Source organism: Schistocerca piceifrons, chromosome 4, assembly GCF_021461385.2.
Source record: "Schistocerca piceifrons isolate TAMUIC-IGC-003096 chromosome 4, iqSchPice1.1, whole genome shotgun sequence".
NCBI lineage: Eukaryota > Metazoa > Arthropoda > Insecta > Orthoptera > Acrididae > Schistocerca > Schistocerca piceifrons.
The window spans coordinates 827694562-827712283 of NC_060141.1; positions in this window are offsets into that span (position 1 = coordinate 827694562).

Below are 17722 nucleotides of genomic sequence, written 5' to 3' on the forward strand. Positions count from 1 at the left end.
TTTAAGTACTGGGGCTGCCACACATTTCAGTATGGCTCGTGGTAGTTACTCAGCCATTGATTTAGCCATTTGCACCTCAGGAATTCTCCCATCTATCCACTGGAGAGCACATGACGACCTTTGTGGTAGTGACCACTTCCCTATCTTCCTGTCACTGCCCGGCGTCAGGACCACAGACGTCTGTCCTGATGGGCTTTAAACAAGGCAGACTGGGAAACTTTCACCTCTGCGGTCACCATTGACTCTCCACCACACAGTAACATCGATGAGTGGTTGAGCAGGTGACTACAACAATCTTTACTGCGGCGGAAAACGCGATTTTAGGGCGCCCCCAACGAAAGGCGGTCCTTTGATGGTTGCCGGAATTCGCTGAGGAAATTACGGAGTGTCGGTGAGTTCTACAGCGACATCAGCGGCACGCTTACCTGGAGCGCCTCATAGCCTTTAAGCGGCTCTGTGCCCACGTTCGCCAGCTTACCAAAAGACAGAAGCTGGAGTGTTGGGAGAGATACGTCTCGACCATTGGGTGCCATGCGTAACCTTCCCAAGTCTGGATGAAGATCAGACGTCTTTTTGGGTACCAGACCCCAACAGGTGTCCCTCACATTAACATCAATGGCGTGTTATCTATCGACGCAAACGTGATTACTAAACACTATGCTCGAGCCTCTGCGTCGGAGAACTATCCGCCCCCCGCCCCCAACCCCACCCCCAGCCCCATTCGCACCCTCAAACAGCAGATGGAAAGAAAAGTCCTCTCGTTTACTAAACGCTGCAGTGAACCCTATAACGCCCTGTTTACAGAGTGGGAGCTCCTCAGTGCCCTTGCACATTGCCCCGACACAGCTCCTGGGCCAGATCGGATCAATGGTCAGATGGTTAAAAATCTCTCATCTGACTACAAGCGACATCTCCTCATTATCTTCAACCAGAACCGGTGCGATGGCCTCTTTCCATCGCAATGGCGGGAGAGCACCATCATTCTGGTGCTTAAACCAACTAAAAACTCTCTTGATGTGGATTACTATCAGCCTCACCAACGTTCTTTGTAAGCTGCTGGAACGTATGGTGTGTCGGTGGTTGGGTAGGGTCCTGGAGTCATGTGACCTACTGGCTCCATGTCAAGGCAGCTCCGCCAGGGTCGCTCTACCACTAATAACCTTGTGTCTCTCAAGTCTGCCATCCGAACAACCTTTTCTAGACGCCAACACCTGGTTGCCGTCTTTTTTGATTTACGAAATGCGTATGACACGACCTGGCGACATCATATCCTTGCCACATTATACGAGTTGGGTCACTGAGTCCCACTCCCGATTTTTATCCACAATTTCCTATCGCTTCGTACTTTCCGTGTCCAAGTTGATGCCTCCCACAGTTCCCCCCATATCCAGGAGAATTGGATCCCACAGGGCTCCGTATTGAGTGTATATTTTTAGTGGCCATTAATGATCTAGCAGCAGCTGTCGGGCTCTCCGTCTCACCCTCTCTGTATGCAGACGACTTCTGCATTTCGTACTACTCTACCACTACTGGTATTGTTGAGTGGCGCCTACAGGGAGCCAGTCACAAGGTGCAGCCCACGTTTCCAGTTTTCGGCGGCAAAGTCGTGTGTTATGCACTTCTGTCGGCGTTGTACCGTTCATCTGGAACCAGAACTTTACCTTAATGACGATCCACTCACTGTAGTGGAGACATATCGATTCTTAGGAGTGGTTTTCGACGCCCGATTGACTTGGCTTCCTCACCTTCGTCAGCACCTCAATTCCCTCCGCTGCCTGAGGTGGGTGCAGATCGCTCTACACTACTACAGCCCTACAGAGCCCTTGTTCAATCCCGCCTTGACAATGGGAGTGTGGTTTATGGTTCGGCGGCACCCTCAGCATTGCGTTTACTCGGCGCAGTGCAACATTCTGGCGTTCGCCTAGCGACAGGAGCTTTCAAGACGAGGCCAGTGACGATCGTCCTGGTGGAGTCTAGTGTCCCTCCATTCCAGGTTAGGTGTGCACAATTGCTCTCCAGTTACATTGCACACGTTCGTAGTTCTCCTGCGCATCTGAATTACCGTCTCCTTTTCCCGCCCACGGCGGTTCATCTCCCGCATCGGTGGGCCAAATCAGGGCTTACAATTGCATTTCGTTTGGGGTCCCTTCTCTCTGAACTGGAGTCCTTGCCTTTACCACCTATACTTGAAGTTCATTCACGAACACCTCCATGGTGTGCACCTAGGCTGCGGCTTCACCTGGAACTTTCACATGGCCCTGAGGACTCAGTTAACCCTGTGACTCTCCGCTGTCACTTCCTCTCGATTCTCGACGTGTACCGGGACCATGAATGGTTTACACCGATGGCTGATGGTCACGTTGCTTTGCTTATGTCCATGGAGGCCATATAGAACAGCTTTCCTTACCAGATGGCTGCAGTGTTTTCACTGCAGGGCTGGCGGCCATATCTCGTGCTCTTGAGCACATCCGCTCATGTCCAGGTGAGTCATTTCTCCTGTGTATTGACTCCTTGAGCAGTCTCAAGCTATCGGCCAGTGCTACCCTCGTCATCCTTTGGTAGCAACTATCCAGGAGTCCATCTATGCCGTGAAACGGTCCAGTCTTTCAGTGGTGTTTCTCTGGACTCCAGGACCCGTCGGAAACCCAGGCAACGAACTTACCGACAGGCTGGCCAAACATGCTATGCCTAAACCACTTATGGAGATTGGCAACTGACCTGGCTTCAGTATTATGACGCAAGGTTTTGCGGCTTTGGGGGACGGAATGGCATAACCTCAGTATGCACAACAAGCTGCCTGCCATTAAGGAAACTACGAATGTGTGGAAGACCGTGCGCGCGTCTCGCAGGGACTCTGTGATTCTCTGTCGGCTCCACATTGGCCATACATGGCTGTCGCACGGTTACGTCCTTCATCGCGAGGACCCATCTCGGTGTCGCTGTGGCTCAGGAATGGTAGTCTGCCCACTTTTTACCGCTCTGTGGCGGACTTAAACTTTCCCAGCGCCCTCCCTTCGGTGTTGGGCGATAACGCCTCAACAACAGCCTTAGTCTTACGTTTTATTCGTGAGGGTGAGTTTTATCACTTGCCCTAAGTTTTATCACATGTCCTTTGTCCTTGTGTGTCCTCCACCTTAGTTCTTTCACGGTGGAGGTTTTAATGTGTTGCATTACCCTCATGGTCAGCCAGCCATGGTAACCTGCTTTCTTGCTTTAACCTCATCTACCTCTTTCTTACGTCTTTGTGGTTTTCTTGTCCCCTTTTGTCCTTTTAAGTGTTTGTTGCCCCTCAGTCTATGTTGTGGATTTCCTTTCATTCTTTATTGCGTTGTAAGTCTCATTGTCTTATTCTCACCCTTGTGGCATTGTTTCCTTCAGAACAATGGATCGATGACCTCGTTTGGTCCCTGCCCCCCTCTTTTAAACAAACCAACCAACCAACAGGTTACGTATCTAATGAATTCCAGGGGCAAAAAAATTGATTTTCAGTGTCTCATAGAATTAAAGGTCAAGTATGAAAATTAGAGGCTATGTATATGTCAAGAGGCAGTGACACACACAATCATCACACGAGCACAACATGCCATTTTCTGTGCTAGATAGAGGTGAAAATATGTGAAATTACCATGAAGTCCTACAGGATTTGGAATACTTTCACACCTCTCAACTTGGCAAAAGTGTTCAACATGCAGTTAACCGAGGGAAAGGACACATCAACTTTAACCATGCCAGGATGAGACCTGAGGGTTTTTTTTTCAGTTCATTTCTTGTTTCTCCACTTTTGAGGAATAGTTCCTCAGTAGCACTTTCTGACTTTATTTTTGTTCATAATGGAATTATTCTGCTTAGTATTTTTTCTGTATCAGACTTTTTAATTGTCAGTGTAAGTCTCACATGACTCATGTATGAATGAAAATAATTTACTTAAAAAAAAAAGTAACTGGAAAACTATCAATCCTCTCGCAACAAAAAGTTATGTATTCACTCACATGTCAATGTTGCAACGGTCCTGGATCACTCCACAGCAGGGCTACAAAAGCATGAACAAGCTTTGTGCTGATCACGTTCAGATTTTGTCGAATGGTTTTGAACTGCCAGATCACGTTCAGTTGGGTTGCAGCGCTGCCGTGTCCTTAGAGTGGGATTGAATCAGCCGTGTCGGACGCTGTCGAGATCGTCGCCCTGTTGCGTGTCTCTCTGCCAACTGTCGTCGGTACCGACCGTTGAAATGTGTGAGAATCAACGCCCCGAGGTAAGGCTTACACCGCCCCCCTGAGGGTTTTTCGAGCCTGTTCTGAGCGGCGGTGTTTTGCTTGGCTATCCTCAGAAAATCGCGTTATTTCAACACTGCATGTGGCAGTTCTGACCTCCGTCACAGAGGTGTCAAAAGAAGTGGGTAAGAAGGGGTACGAGGACATTTCCACCGTATGACACGCCCACAATGGCGTTCGGTAGAATTGTGGAGAAATTTGGTGCGAAACTGCCGTCATGAACCCACCTTACACGTCACATGAACTTCTGAGCTGTTACGTTTTTCTCGAACGTGTCGACAAGATGATGATCACGGGGATCCTTGAAACTTTTTCCGATATCACTAACGGTTACCGAGGTAACGGGTTCAAAGCTGACGAACATACGCACGTAATATCCGATCTGAACAGCATATGTAATTTTAAATAACATAGTGAACACACGGCAAGGCATCTGGCGTAACAGCAAGGATTCTAAAGTCAACAGACAATGTTTTTAGTCAGCATTTTTTTTTTAACAATAAAGCCTGATGAAGCGCTATCTCTGCATAATGGGCACTTCATACTGATACAAATATGCCCAATGTTGTACTACTGTGGAAAAAATGGGATAAAAATGGCCTTAACATGCCTGAAAAGAACGTTCAAAATGACTGCCAAAAATTATGTAGAACCGGAAAGCTTGCAAATTCAGTAAAGTATCTGTATAACATTTTTAAGATACAACTCATAAACTGGGCGCTTTCGATGTGTTACGGCCGATGAGGAAAGTGTCTAGAACAAAATGTGAAGCAAAAGATTTTGTGTTAATCTATTATTATATGTACGTATTTGTTGTTTATGTGTGTCAGAGTGCATAAATATGTCGAACTGTATAAAATCAGAACTTTACTGACCTATAGAATTTGTTTTATGTAAGCAGCACACCTTGCTGTTGCAAGAAAAAAGAAGGAAACCAGCGGAAAAATGGTTCTGTCGGCGCACAAAAAAGGCGAAAAATGCTTACAGAAAAATGGGGAACCAGCTGCCTCAATTCTCATGCCACGTCCTCACCAAAAATTTTGGAGTGCTATGCGCTTTTTTGTGCTGAAACCGAGTGGCAGAGAGACAGTGACAGTGGAAGAGAGAGGAAAGAGAGCCAGAGAGAGAGAGAGTGAGTAAGTGAGTGAGGAGACGCTGATGGTGAGGGAGAGTAGTGGCAGTGAAACAGAAAGAGAGATGGATAGAGATCGAAACAGTGAGAGCAAAAGGGAGAGGAGAAAGTGAGTGGAGACCATACGCACTCGGTGGGTCTAGACCCTTTCAAAACTGCGAACTTTAAGAGCGCCAATATGTTCTCGTGTCAGAATTTTTGGTGAGGAAGGCGGAATGAGAGTCGAGGCAGCTGGTTCCCCTCTTTCGTGTCAGGGTCTTTTAAAGAGCAACGTATTCGCCTTTTTTGTGCTCCGACAGGAACATTTTTCCGCTGGTAGCTTAAAATAATCATCTAGCTTAAAATGTTTATTTCGTCTCGTAGTGAATGCAAGTTTCTTGTTGTCCTTCAGATGCTCGGCGTCGGCGTTACAGAGTAGTTTTAATTTGCCCGGAAGTTTCAGTCTAGTAGTTAATCTCCGTCCGTGATGCATCAACTTCAACAGTTAACCCGATCGTTTGTGCCGTTACCGAATTCGGAGCGAGTCACATTACTCTCACTGTAAACATAACTACGTGATAATGAATCCTGCCGATATAGAATGCATTATTGATAGTCATTATAAACACAGAAGAAAATCCAGAGACATTACACGAAATGCTACTGCTTTCATAATCAACGAACTGATGCATAAGTGGCAAACAATAGTAATAATATATGGCGAGAAAATAGAACAGACTATATTGTGAATGTGAATAAGCAGAAGAAGAGATGTCACAGTTTGCAGAACCTGTCAGTGAAGAGTTCTTAGGAAGAGATGGGAGCCCATCGTCCACTTACCGACCAAGTCAGCTGAAGAGCAGGAAGAAGAGGGATGCTATTTCACTAGAAAGAACAAAGGAGACCATTACATTCCAGGATTGTGGGAAACCAAAAGACTGAGCTTCAGTACAATTCACAAAGAAGGTCATGTGATGCAAGACTTACATCACCTACATTATTTACATCACAAGGTAGGGAATTGAGGGAAATACCAGAGCTCATAGCTTCTCGTGCTTGATTATTATGTAGCTGAAAAATTCAGGTCAGCGAGAGTCATCTCTTCTTTTCTACAATCGATAGCTTGGTAAGTTCGTGTTCTCTTTCTTTTGGGAGCTGTGGTTGTGTATCTCATGTATTTTGGTGACTATACCTAGGTTTTCTTTGCCATGAATGAGACATAATAATATATAACGGCTGCAAACAGTCATCATTGCCAAATTTATGAATAGTGGCCTGCAGTGCTCCTTTCCTACTCGATCTGATAATTCTGAGTCCCTTCTTTTACTATAGTGAACAGGCATGGCATGGTGGACATACCGGTTCCCGTCATTTCACTGAAGTTAAACGATGTCTGGAATGGTTGCCACTCGGACAGATCCATCCAGACCACCGTATGCTGTTGACCTACTGGGATGTACTCAGCCTAATGGTGCCAATCGAGGTGCTACTTGACTGAATAGAGCGGCTCCAGGTCGCGAAAACTGATAACAGCGGAGAGAGCTGTATACTGACCCCCCTCCCCCCCCCCCCCCCCACTATCCGCAGCTGATGATGCCAGTCGGCTGATGTCACGGGGAAGGTCAGTTGGCACAGTTGGGCCTTCCAAGATCAGTTGGGACAGAATTTAGTTTAGAAAGTTTCTTTTGCAGTAAAATACATCCTCACAGTCTGATGAATGACTCCACAGCTTTAGTTCATAGACAGTATGACTATGGAATACAGCATGACGTATAGTAACTAGATACTGGTCTCTAAGTATTCTTTGCAACTTTCTCAGCACTTATACTACACATGACAATTTCTCCATACATAGTCAACATGTTCAATCTTTGGAATAATTTTTAATGTTTCAGTCACTTTTTACAAATATTTATTAGCATGATTTGTTTCAGCAACATGCTTCCATCATCACGTAGCTTAAAGTTCCGTGTACATTACATTAATCTAAAGTGTCGTGAGAATTATTTTCTGGGGTTTGTATTTGCACAGGCACGAAAATGCCATGAAACCATCCTGTTGGCACAAATGTCACTATTCTAGCTGACGGTAGGTGCTCAACCCAGAAGCCACGAGGAAGGAGCCCGGAAGAGGAAACACTCGATATGCAAGTCAGTTTACGGGGAGCATATAGAATGGCATGGAGAAAAGCTCTAAACGTGACCAGAATGAATGACAGAAACAACTTGCACGTGATCCCGAAGCACTGCATGATGTGAAGGCCAGATCTGTGATCAAGGACTGACTGGTCATGCCTATTGCCAGTGGCAAGTGGCAGTAGTTCTGCTTGTATGATGATCTGGGCATGGCGTCCTTGATAGCTTCCCGCTCAACTCTACTGTGAGACAGACACCAGCTCATATGCATCCACTGGCAGGGGTACTACTAAATTCCTCCCTTCTGAGAAGGCCATGTAGATCCTAAAATGACCTGGTTTTTGACACGACCTCGGATGCAAAATTGGAGGGGGCGCGAGTTTTCCGAGTAGCTTGTCTACCGCTGAAGTAAGCAATGGCAACTTGGCTGATTCTGCCAAAATGGTGGAAGATTACTGAAGCTAGCATGATGGCTAGTCAGTCCTGCATCGTCGGAGATGAGGACTTATCAATGGGTGAGTAGCAAAATGAGGGCACAGGTAAAGTCTGTGGACTCAGCAATGAAAGTCGCAGGAGCAATCGTTACCAGCACTCTGTTCTGAGGGCGAAATTACTGCCATGGAGGAAGTGTTGAGGGCAGTAGTTGGGTGCACACACTCACAATTTGGAATCTCCTACCAGAAAGATACTGAATCGACCTCATCGCTCAACTGGTGCAGAGTCCGTGCTAGAACGGCTCCGATGGGTCTTGGGCACAATTGATTGGATTGATGGTTCAGTTGCTTCTGACCCACATCCACTACAAAAAATTGCTGACCTTTGTGGCTGACCACAGTATCCGGCAGCCACCATTGCTGCCAGCTGAAAGATGGGGCCCGAACGACAGCCCTGTGAGAAAAACGTGGCAGGTCGCAATGTTCCAGACCATGCGACCCAGTGAGTAACAAATGCAAGAGGTCCCATGGCTGGGGCCTATGCAGACATTCCACCAGGCTGCACCCATTAACTAGAAAGTTATACAGTACACTGTCATGCGACGAGGCAGACGTGGACTTCTTTTTGGTCTTGTAAGTTTGTGTAAATCACTCCACCACTGCAACAGTCAGATGTTGGATACAGTTGGGAATGCAAAAATCTTCAAAATTCTGTAACACAAATTGCCATCCATTATCAAGTACAAAGTCAACATTGTGGAGGACAGTTTGGTTACTTATGGGAAATTGGACAACACATCTATCACTAACAGTCACTTGCCACCCGAAACAGGGCCCATGAATTTCACATGCACCCATCTCAAGGGTGCTCTGGGACTGGCTCAGGGAACAAGTGACACGTTGGCACAGCCTAGTTCTGTGCACAGGGTGTGCAACCCCGCACAAGATGTTCAATGTTGTGATCGATCACTGACCAATAGATAGTGTCGCCATGCCAAAGCCTTCATAGGTAATATATCCTAGACCCCTAATGCGACGCATGGGGCAACTGGAGTATGCGAGAATCCGACACCAGAGGGATGATTACTTGATAGCTTTACTTGTCCATGTTAAGCATGAGGACCCTTGAACAAAGCTGGGTCGTTCTCATAGAAGGAATAATGTACATCAAGCTGAATCTGCTCCTGAAGAAGCACACTCAGGTCACCCTGTCTGAACTGCTGTTTTCCGAAAAACTGGATCAGCAGCCATGATGGCCACAACCTCTTGCATCATCAACAGAAAATCCAGCAACGTCTGCTGCGAGATATTGCCCAGTGCAAAAAAAGAGAGCCTATCAATTGAACTCCAAATTGAATCCTACTGGCAACTGCGAAAGTGCATCTGCATTAGGATGCTGTGTGGTGTACCAGTTATAAATGTCATAGTAATAATTGCTGAAAAAGAGTGCCCACCTCTGCAATCAGTGCGCAACCATATCCTGTAGCTTAGAACAAGGGCCGAATACTGAAATCAGTGGCTTGCGGTTGGAGATGACTAGAAACTTTGCTCCATACAAAAAGATGAGACTTTGTAATGCCAAAAATGACAGTTTCCCACAAAGAATAGTTACTTTGCGCTGATGGAAGTGTCTTCCATGTGTAAAAGATGGGCTGCTCGTTTACATCTCGGTTACAGTGTGACAGGACCACACCAACGCCAGACTGTGACGTGTCAGCGGCCAAAGTTAATGGCTAACCCATAAAAGAAGCCAAACAGGGAGTGGAATACAGACACTGCTTGAGGGACTGATATCCCCAATGACAATCTGCAGGTATACGAATTCGATGACCTTTTGACGAAGCCAGTTTAGAGAATAGCAGGTATGTGCAGCCTGAGGAATAAACTCAGCATAATAAGAAATTTTGCTCAAAAAGGAGACGAGGGCATTTTTGCTTAGCATATGTCCCAAAAAATGAACGTTTGGGGCAAAAAAACTACATTTTTCCAGCTTCCAACAAAGTCTGTTCTCTGGAAAATATTGGAAAAATGTCGGCAAATTTTGTTAATGCTGCTCTCACGTGGAACCTGTGACTCACATGTCTTCAGATTGGTGACACAACAGGAAATGTCCTTAATCAGTTGCTCCAAATATGTTTGATAAATTCGTTGGGGCACACGTTAATTCGAAAGGACAAACATTTAAACATAAAAGCCCAAAGGGAGTGTTGAGCAGTAAGAAACACGGAGAAGCAGATACGAGCCTCGAAATTTTCGCCCAATTCATGGTACTCTTCAACAGTTTGTCAGACGACCTTAGCGAAGAGTCCAAATTTTGAAAGGAGACTAATTGGAGCACTAAAAGGACTTCGTCAATGATCTGGAATCCAAAACAGAAAAGATGTCTAACACAAAAATATTTTGCGCCAATGGCGAATTTACTACCAACAGTTTGCCGTTTCACATTCTTTTAACGCGCTGAGACATAATTGACCCCGCAATGGAATACACTGTTTACTGTAAGGTACTACTTGATGGAGAGGTCGTTGCAGCGCAGGGCAGCCCAATAGTCCGTATGTGTCTAAGCTAATCAGGCTGACCATTGCCGCCACGTCTACCTGAAACTCAGTTAGTCGCCCATCCACGATCAAAGTTAGCAAGATGCACTGAGGCAATGCTTGTGGAATATCGGAGACAGCCTCTGAGTCCAGAGAAAGCATTAGGACCTCCAAAGACCAGCCTGCAGCTCGCCAACTGTTACAGACTGATGCCAAATAGCCTGCTTTTCCGCATATCTCATACATACCCCTTGGTATGGGGAATCCTCTCTAAATATGCACCACATGATGATTGAAGCTGGACTGCTGACTTGCCCATTGTGCGGAAACAGATGCGGAAAGAGAATGGCGACGAGAGCATGAAAAACATCACAAGCAGAGACCACAATTCTTCGAGCAGGCCACAGGCAAAAACAGGCGGTGCTGTAACATCACAGCACTCGAATCATCAATAGAATCATCACACAGTGGCTCAGCGGAAGGCACAGTTGACTGACCAACCCTAAACGGCATTAGGGACATGTTACTGCTGTGATCTCCCCCCTTCTTCCATGTATTGTTCCTGTCCAACAAATTAATAAGCAGAGTCTTTTATGAAGATTTGAGAGCAGCGAAGATTACAATAAACTTTCAAGTTTATTTAGCGTATCATGTTGAGATGGCTCCAGTTCTTCTTGTCTAGGGGATCTGATTCCTGAAGCTGAAATCTAACATCAAGTTCTCACGGATGGTTTGAACTAAATAAATTGGAAGATTGTTGTTGCAGAATTTTTTACGTAACTATATTTTATACTGATTTTCTCACATTTTAGTATATCACACAGTATTTTGAGTTTTCGCATTAACAAGGCCGAAATTACATCGTTCACACTTATTATACAAAAATGCGCCCGATCACATCAGCGGCAAGCTTACGACTCTCACCCTCTGCAGAAATAACAATATTTCAAAGGGTTTACAGTTTTTCTTAACAAATGAATTCTTACTAGTTTTCGTTACATTATTAATTTCGATTATTATTTCATAAATGAATCCAGAAATAAACATAGGAAACAGTACAGGATTGCGTAATTAAAATAGAAATTCTAATTGTGCAAATAATTCGTAATTTCAAATGTTTCTGAAAAAAATTATTTTAACTGTACTTTCAAAGCTAGAACGTATCGATTATAACATCGAAACTAAAATATTTTACAAAGTAATTCGTTCTCATAAATTTCAGCTATGTATAAAATTATATGAAAGTTTTCAGAAAAGTAACTGAGGTGATATTGACCTGCCCAAAATTCGAAAAATAATACTGGTATCGACAATTGCTGTTGAAGAAAAGTAATGCTAGAGGAGGACGTCCCGTTACACTGCATGCATCTAACTTTGCCACCTGCCATTTGTCGGAAAGTATGTCGCATGTGATTCAGTAATCCGTGTCCAATTTCAGCTAAAGGGGAGGGGGTGATTACATCCCTAATTATTCGTGAGTCCACATACGAGAGGTAGCACATTTGGGACACTCAGACTGATACTTGTGCAATAGGCCCTGCAGGTCAGCAATCCAGCCTGCATACAACTGTGCGCTGGTTAAACTGCAACCGTGCCACCACAAGGAGTTTGATGTTAAAATACTGCATGAGCAACAAACATAGTTGCTCGAAGTTGAGTTTCTTGAGTTCAGTAGAGGGCTTCAAATTTTGAAAGATTTCATATAACCCTATACTGCTGTACAATATACATTATATCCAAGGAGGCCTGCCTGACAGAGCACATTTCAGTAGACTTGTCGAACCTGGCGAATGGCGTCTCTGCAGGTGCTTGCCCAGTTGCCGGTGCGGCATTCTGTCTGGAGAGCTTCTGGATGTGCTCCAGCTGCATTTGTTGTTGATGCTTCTCGAGGCGCGACCTTTCCTCGGTTCCTCTCAAGCATAAAAGAAATGCCAGTTCCATGATGACCACAAATTAACGCCATGAAGAAAGAGATAAAAGGGTCACATGCGTAAGAACGTTCTCCGTCGCCACTTCTGTGTCTGCAGAGGCTGCATAACCGTCCTGTCAGCACAAACGTCAATGCTCCTGCCAGTAGCAGGTACTCGACGCAGAAGCTGGGAAGTGAGACCGCGAAAGGGAGAAAAGCTCCTTGCGTGTAATTTACCCTGATCCAGAGAGTTCATTAAGACCCTTGCTGTGGTTATTGCACACAATGGAATAGATAACGTGCAGAATTTATGGCCCTAGCTACGGATCCTAAAGTGGAGAATTATAAAGCAATATATTTGATACTATTAGTAGATGTTAACAGAAAAAAGCTTTACATTAACACATGTTATTTTCATTTTATTCAATTAAACATACGTTAAACGGATCTGACTATGGAAGAATGATGTTGTGAAATTCTTCCAAGTAAACCTTTTCGTTTCACTGTTATTTAAAGGAACAAAACAAGATGCCCGTTAGATGCAACGGACAGTCTGAAAATCACTCACGAACTTTTATGTAAAGGAATACAGTGACTGTTGGCCTGATGGTTAGACTGAGAAATTGGTGCATCTACTAAAGCAATGCGGTACGTTTCCGACGGAACATACACCATTCAGATACACTGATGCACCAGAGAAACTGGTATAGGCATGCGTATTTAAATACAGAGATATGTAAACAGACGGAATATGGCGCTGCGGTTAGCAACGCCTATATAAAAAAAGCAAGTGTCTGGCGCAGTTGTTAGATCCGTTACTGCTGCTACAATGGCAGGTTATCAAGATTTAAGTGAGTTTGAAAGTGGCGTTATACTCGGCGCACCAGTGATGGGACACAGCATCTCTGAGGTAGCGATGGGGATTTTCCCGTACGACCATTTCACGTGCGTACCGTGAATATCAGGAATCCGGTAAAACATAAAATCTCCGACATCGCTGCGCTGGAAAAAGATCCTGCAAGAATGGGACCAACGACAACTGAAGAGCATCGTTTATCGTGACAGAAGTGCAACCCTTCCGCAAATTCCTGCAGATTTCAGTGATGGGCCATCAACAAGTGTCGGTATGCGAACCATTCAAGGAAACATCATCGATATGTGCTTTCGGAGCCGAAGGCCCACTCGTGCACCCTTGATGACTGCACAACACAAAGCTTTTCACCTCGTCTGGGCCCATCAAGATCGATATTGGACTGTTGATGACTGGAAACATGTTGCCTGGTCAGACGAGCCTCATTTCAAATTGTATCGTGTGGATAAACGTGTGTGGGTATGGAGACAATCTCGTGAATTCATGGACCATGCATGTCAGCTGCTGGAGGGTCTTAATAGTGTGGGGCGTGTGCAGTTGGAGTGATGTGGGACCCGTGCTATGTCTAGATACGACTCTGACAGGTGACACATACGTAAGCATCCTGTTTGATCACCTGCATTCATTCAAGTCCAGTGTGCATTCCGACGGACTTGGGCAATTCCAGCAGAACAATGCGATACCCTACACGTCCAGAATCTCTGCAGAGAGACTCTAGGAACACTTTTCTGAGTTTAGATACCTCCGCTTGCCACCAAACTCCCCAGACATGAACATCACTGCGCTTATCTGGGATGCCCTGCAACGTGCTGTTCAGGAGAGATCTCCGTCCCCTCGTTCTCTTACAGATTTATGGCCAGCCCTGCGGGATTCATGGCGTCAGTTCCCTCCAGCACTACTTCAGACATTATTCGAGTCCATGCCACGTCCTGTTGCGGCACTTCTGCACGCTCGTGGGGTCCCTACTCGATATTAGGCAGGTGTACCAGTCTCTTTCGCTCTTCAGTGTGCATACATTTCTGTAAGAGCATGACGGCTCCTTGACATCTGTTTCATTGCAGATACACTATAAACTTCTACAGGAATTAATAATTTGCGAGTAGTGAGTTAATGGACGAGGAACACCGCATTGCAGTGTGTTGAGAATTTGAGAGGGACGGAAAGCTTGTCCAGATTCTCCACTTCTCTAGAACGTTTTCGTCAACCACCTCAGTTAAGGCAACCAGTCTAGAGTAGCAGAGCATCGACACACTGGACTCACTGCGAAACGAAAATGGAAATGTTTAATGTTTAGCGTGGTAGAGTGTCAATCAAATCGAGGAGAAGAATTAACTGAAATTGCTGCTCTGTCTGTCACTGCTTCCGTATCTCCAGATAAAAGCTGAAGATCTTCTGTCACCTGACCTTGGCAACTTCAGAAATCTAACCTACAGCAGGTGTTTCAGCCATACGAAGTTAAAGAAAGAGGGACGGGATTAAGGCCACAAACACGTAACAAAAAGCGATAACTCACATAATTCTATAGTGACCATTTAAAACACAAGAGAATGCTGTGTACCCTTTCACAGCATGGGCCGACATCAGTCTATAATTCTACGGAAGTTAGAATTTATTGGAGAGAAACAATGAAACAAGAAATAATTGTCTGTTTTCTAGAGAATCCTAACAAGTAAAGCGTGCGGAACCATATTAAAAAAAAAGGATTGGAGACAGTGGCTGGCTGAGATACGAATAGCCGGGGTTGCAATCTCGCAAGTCGTACCCGTTTGGCAGCAGTGACTGATGCACAGTTAGCAGTCTGCAACAAACAGCGATCGCAGTTGCAGGTGCATTCTCACCGATGTACTTCTACGCACTGCTGGCTTCAAGACAACGTAGGTCAGTACATGTAAGGTGGTGGCAGCTACCACAGTAATTCTTTGCTATTTAGCAGCACCGTCGTGTAGCTGCGATCGAACTGCATCCGACGATAAGTTTCATAGGAGTGGGCTTGGTAAACGGATGCCTGCAGTTTAGTTTTCTTGGGGGAGACGAGGCAGCACCAGCGCTTATTTAGCTGGACAAGACTACCTGGCTCTTAGATCGGTCATTCTGCGGTGGTACCAGGAGAAAAGGTCTCCCTCCACAGTAGTGTGCCTGCATCTCCTATTTGAATGCAACTGCTCCATTCTTTAATGATTTGCACCATTTTAGCACGCTCTTAAACTATACACTCAGCAGCTAATGAAATTACTTCGCCCCAACCATCCAGTGGTCCTCTAACTAGTCAAAACATCAGCGGGTCCACAATACTGAGAAAAATTACTCCTCGAATAGAAATCTCCACACAGGGTGTATACGACCCGGGAGATCCGGGAAAAACGCGGGAATTTTTTCATCCGGGAGAAAACCGGGAAAAAACCGTGAATTTTTTAGAATTCCGGGAAGTTTTCATTGTTTTGGTTTTCAGTTAAATTTTTGTAATTTTGGCAGGTAAGAAACGATACTCTAACAAAGGATATTACTGTATCCCGCTACTGCAGAATAATACTTCAACAATAAATCATAACGAGAGAGAAAAAACGAAAATAACTTAAATTGCAAAGGAATTGCGCCATATGCAACAACGACACACACTGCTCATGCAAGCGTCTGCCAACAGCAAAATGTGTCAAAGGCCTTAGGAGGACTATGCAATGCTTCATGACAACAAATTGCCTCCGATGAGAGTGAAGTCACAACTGTTTACATTGGATTCGTTTTAGCAGTTACGAGCGGGCGCATGCGCAGTTTAGTCGCGTTTGAGCAGTAGATTGTGTTTTATTCAGTTGCTGTCAGACGGTCCATGTAAAAATTATCAATATACCGTAATATTACATGCAACTGAGGAAGACAGGACTATAAAAGTTGAAGATGTCAATACAGCTATGTCAAGCATTCCCTGTCAACGTGTACAACAGGTTCAAGAAAATACATCTGAGGCTCCATAAGACGATACAGCATATAAAATTCAACAAAACATGCAAAAAGAACGATTTAATTCCATGTTACATTAATGTAAAGGTTAAAAACAGTTCTACAGTGGCACAAAAGTCGAAATCATTTGCAGAACGATATTGGTTACTACATGAAATTAAGATGCTCTATTCGAAAAAACAGCAGCTAAACATGATGCTCTATGAGACTCATCTAGAATTGGCAAAAAACGTAGGAAACGCCGCAGTTTTCATGGCACTAGTAGAAAAAACTGAACACAACACATACACAGCAATGAAACATTTACAAAACAAACATAAACAGAAGATAATGAAACTAACAGTAAAAAAGACGCAAAAATATATTTACATTTTAAATGTGAAACCACATGAACACCAACACACATTCCATCCACGCTTAGTTAACCTAACAGAGACAGAACTACACGAAAATGAAAAAATGCTCTTGGAAAAAGGTTTGAAACACTGCACCAATAGCAAAGTGAACAATCAATACATAGAAACTCTAGTAGAAACCGAACACATCCTTACACGTGAAGAACAACAAAATAATTGTGAAATAAACATAGGACTGACAAGAGAACTAGTAAAAGAAGAAATAAAAGGCATAATAAAACAAACACAGCAGACACACAATAAGAACAACCAAACAGAAGCAGCTGCTACGAAAAGGTTAAAACAAAAGTTAACAGACAATAACGTATTAATAACTAGAGCAGACAAGGGAAATGTAACAGTGCTCATGGACAAAGAGCAATACATCACAAAAACCAAGGAATACATAAACACCAACGCCATACAAAAACTGAAGTCAGATCCAACTACACGATTCCAGGCAAATGTGAAACGATCACTGAAAAACATTGAACACACACTCACAGACAAACAGAAATACTACATAACACAGAAAAACCCACAAGCACCAACACTCCACAGTCAACCGAAAGAACATAAAGACGGAATGCCAATGAGATCTGTTATCAACTTCAAGAAAGCCCCAACATACCGCATAGCCAAACACCTCCAAAAGTTAGTTACAAAATACTATAAAGTAGAAAACAACAGAACAGTGACAAACACAGGAAACCTAATAGAAAACATACAGGTACCACGCACAGCATCACTGATTTCATTCGATATAGAAAATATGTATACCTCCATCCCTATCACAGAAACAATAGACATCATAGAACAAAATCTCTCATCCCACAGCAACCTCACCACAGACGCAATAAAAGAAATAACAGATATGCTCAGACTGACAACTGAACAAAACTACTTTCAGTTTGAGAAAGAATATTATCTAAAAACTGATGGACTGCCCATGGGATCCCCAATATCAGGAACACTAGCAAACATTTTCATCAGTCACCTAGAAAATCAGATATTTGATAAGATAACCACAAATGAAAGTTTCAAAATCATATATTGGTACAGATACGTGGATGACATTATTTGTCTGGTAGATGAGCCAAGTGA